The sequence below is a fragment of the Psammomys obesus genome, unplaced genomic scaffold, assembly GCF_907164565.1.
Source record: "Psammomys obesus unplaced genomic scaffold, mPsaObe1.curated_primary_1811, whole genome shotgun sequence".
NCBI classification, from domain to species: domain Eukaryota; kingdom Metazoa; phylum Chordata; class Mammalia; order Rodentia; family Muridae; genus Psammomys; species Psammomys obesus.
Window position 1 is genome coordinate 676,987 of NW_026594240.1, and position 3,796 is coordinate 680,782.

Sequence of the window (3,796 nt, forward strand, 5' to 3'; positions counted from 1 at the left end):
CAGAAGGAGTTCCAGGACTGCCAGGGCTCCACCATCCATCTGGCAAACGCTCATGTTCTTCCGGACATGCTGCGTGTGGTGCTTGCACACATAGGTGGACACTCGCACGCCTAGAAGAAAATCCGCTCTTCAAGAAAAATGCAAGTTGATAGTTTAGCTTTACGGACTATGATAATGGAATGAATCTTTAGTTTGCTGGCATTTTTGAATACTTTCCATCAATAAATATATTGTTTTCTGATCCTAGGCAAGTTCATCTATTTCTTCTTATTTTGTTTTTGTTTTTCGAGACGGTTTCTCTGTGTAGCCCTGGCTGTCCTGGAATTTCCTTTGTAGACCAGGCTGGCCTCAAACTCACAGAGATTTGCCTGCATCTGCCTCCCCAGGTGCTGGGATTACAGAGTGTGCCACTTCACCTGGCTTAACAAAAAACATTATGTCACTATTTTATTTGTGTGTGTGTTTTGCCTACATGTATTTCTGTGCACTGCATGCGTGTGTGGTACCCAGGGAGTCCAGCAGAGGGACCCGAAACTTCAGGACTGTGGTTGCGGGCCACTGTGAGCCACCTTGTGGTGCTGTGGATTGAAGTCCTCTGGGGAGCCGCCACTGCTCTTTCCTTGTTTTAAGATTTGTTATGTATACAGTGTTCTGACTGCGTGTGTGCCTGCACCCCAGAAGAGGGTGCCGGATCTCAGCATAGATGGCTGTGAGCCACCATGTGGTTGCTGGGAATTGAACTCAGGTCCTCTGGAAGAAATGCCAGAGCTTTGGTGCTCTTAACCTCTGAGCCATCTCTCCAGGCTCACAACCAGTGCTTTTAACCACAGAACCATTTCATTCCATCTCTCTCTTTAAAAAAAATTAATTTTATTTTATGTGTGTGTGTGTGTGCGCGCGCGTGCATGTGCATGTGCTTGCGTGTATGTGATGGTGCAGGTGTGGCAGTCAGAGGGTGATCAGGTAGTTTCTCCTTCCGTCGTGTGGGACCCAGCAGTTGAGGCCAGCCCCAATGCAGCTATTTGATCTTTGTTTTGCTCTACGCAGTGTAGATGACCTTGTGGACAGCGCTCCAGATGTTGGAGCCCCACTAGTTTGACTGGTTCACCTGCAGACTCTTGAGGCTAAACTTTCAGTTGAAGTAAGACAGTAAACTTGCTCCGTAATGTCTTTTTTTTTTTTTTTCCTGTGTTCTTAACATGGCCCTACTTCCTTTCCTTTCTGAATTTTCCCTTGACCAAATGGTAGGGTTTTTGTTGTTGTTTTTCTTTTTGAGAAGCTTCTCTTTAGAGAGTCCTGTCCTGGAGCTGCAGTTGAAGCTGGTCTTGAACTCACAGAGATTTTGCCTTTGCCTACTGAGTGCTGGGATTAAAAGTATGTAAGATGATCCCTGGCCTCAGATGATAACTTCCTGTTTTGCCGTATTTTCCAGCTGTCTTCACGATGCCACAAGGCACGGGCCGACGAGGCGCTCCTTGTGGGTCAATGCACCTGTGCCCATCAAAGCGGAAAATTAAATTCCCAGTAACTTTTTTTTCTGGGCAATGGTGGCACACACCTGTGATCCCAACACTTGGGCAACAGCAGAAGGTGGCAGATTTCTGCGTTCAAGTTCAGCCTGGTCTACAGAGTGAGTTCCGGTACATTCAGGGCTGCATACCCCTGAATGTCTCAGAACCCCCACCCCCACCTCCGTCTCTATGGTGGTTATGTGCACATGAAGTGTAGGTGCCCTAGGAGGCCTGAAGAGGGCGTCAGATCCTTGGAGCTGTAGCTTCAGGGAATTGTCACTAGTCTACTGGCAACTGAACTTGGCTCCTTTTAAAGAGTGAGTTGCCTTTTTCTGATTTTTAAGAGTGGATCGCACTATGTCCTGAAACTTGCTATGTAGACCAGGCTGACTCCAAGCAGATCTGCTGCCTCTACCTCCCATGAAATTAAAGGCATGTGCCCCCACTTTTCATAGCTTTACCTGTTGTTTGTTTTTTAATGTTTGTGTCTGGTTGCCATGGATGTGTGCATCAGTCGTATGCAAGTGCCTTGGAGTCCAGAAGAGGGCGCGGTATCCCATGAAATCGGAGCTATAGTGGGCGGAGACCCTGTGTGGGCGTTGGTAGTCAAACCTCCTGGAAGAGCAGTCTGTGCTTTTAACTGCTGAGACATCTTTCCCGCCCTAAGGGCCAGTAAGATAGAAAAGACATTTGCTGTCAAGCCTGGTGTCCTGAGTCTGACCTTAGGAACCCACTTGGTTGAAGACAAGAACTGACTCCTCTTTGGACTTCCTCACCTCTGCTGTGGTGTATCGTGTATCTAAAACATACAAAACAATATTTTAAAAAAGTTTCTTTAGCGGGGCGTGAGGGCGCACACCTTTAATCCCCGCACTCTGGGAGACAGAGGCAGGTGGTTCTCTGAGTTTGAGGCCAGCCCGGTCTACAGAGCCAGTCCAGGACAGCTAAGGCTACACAGAGAAACCCAGTCTCGAAAAAAGGAAAGTTTATTGCCTTTTTAAAGAAATCAGAATAGTTGTCTTGTGGAGTGTACAACATTCTGGGTTTTCAAAATGTCCTTAAAAAACAAAACAAAAAACAAAGCAAGAAAGCACTCGCCCCATGGTTCGACCTGGGATTGGACTGCTCCCTGAGAATGGCCACAGAATACATTCTTGTACTGACGTTGAACTTGTTCCTTTGTCCCTGCAGATGGCAAATGAGGTAAAATAGCAAGATGAACCGTTTTTGCTTTGCAGGAATTCTAGATTATACAGTAGTAAAATGCTTAGATACATTACAAAGTGAAGTGTGAGTGCTTAACGGTTCAGGCGGTGGCTTGTCAGGTGTCTCAATTTAAAGTTACTTTATTACTCTACGGCTTGAAAATAATCTGTGTTGTGATATTTGGCACCACAGTGACACTCTGTTCCCTAAGAACCTCCTCCTCCTCCTCCTTTTTTGGTTTTTCAGGAGAGCGTTTCTATGTAGCCCTGGCTGTCCCAGCCCTCGCTCTGTAGAGCAGTCCGGCCTTGGACTCAGAGATCTGCCCGATTCTGCCTCCCCAGTGTTGGGATTGAAGGCGTGTGCCACCACCACTTGCTTTAAGAGCCTCCTTCTTAATAATTCCTCGTTATAATTTTTATTGACTGACTCAGTAGTGCAAAGCAGCGGTGTTTTTATTTCTTCTGCGTTTACTAAACGTGATTATTATTTGTAGAGTAAGCAGTTTGTGTGATACTACCGGTCTGGCGAACTCACTTTTTTCTGACAAGCGAGTGGCTTTTCCCTTCTCTGCCTCCGGCTCTCCGTGCGGCTCTCCGTGCGGCTCTCCGTGCGAGGCAATGGTCACCTCTCCGCAGTTAGGCCTGAACCTCCCCGTTCGCCCGCTAGAGGCCGCTGGCACCCTCCGCAGCTGTGCGCGTCCGCTCTATCCCCGCCTCGCCGTGCTCGCCGGCCCTGTCTCGCTGGTGCCGCCGCGGTCCGCGGAGCCGCTCTAGGCTGCGGGAGGGCGGTCCGCACTGCGTGGGGAAGGAGCGGACGCCGCCGCCGACTCGCCGGCCCCCGGGGCGGTTAGCGCTTCCGGGGTCGAAGGGTGCGCGGGGTTGAAAGCGGCCCGCTCCGCCCCGTCCCCCTCCCAGACCAGCCGAGGCAGCAGCCGGAGCAGCCGCAGCCTGCGCCCTCTCCCGCCCGCCCGCCCTCCGCCCGCCCGCCCGCCCGCCCTCCGCCGCCCTCCACCCGCCCCGGGGTCTCGCTCCCCTTCCTCCTCCTCCGCCCCCCCTCCTCCGCCCGCCAGCGGGGCCCCC

At 50.7% G+C, this 3,796-nt stretch overlaps 1 long non-coding RNA gene across 1 annotated transcript; it reads right to left on the reverse strand.

Moving 5' to 3' along the window:
- Window positions 1-855: 855 nt before the first annotated feature.
- On the reverse strand, window positions 856-3,553 carry LOC129685010 (uncharacterized). Its single transcript, XR_008721428.1, has 3 exons — window positions 3,252-3,553; window positions 1,973-2,173; window positions 856-1,491 (listed from the first exon to the last, which is right to left on the reverse strand). It is a non-coding gene; the product is annotated as an uncharacterized LOC129685010 (long non-coding RNA).
- Between the last annotated feature and the right edge of the window lie 243 nt (window positions 3,554-3,796).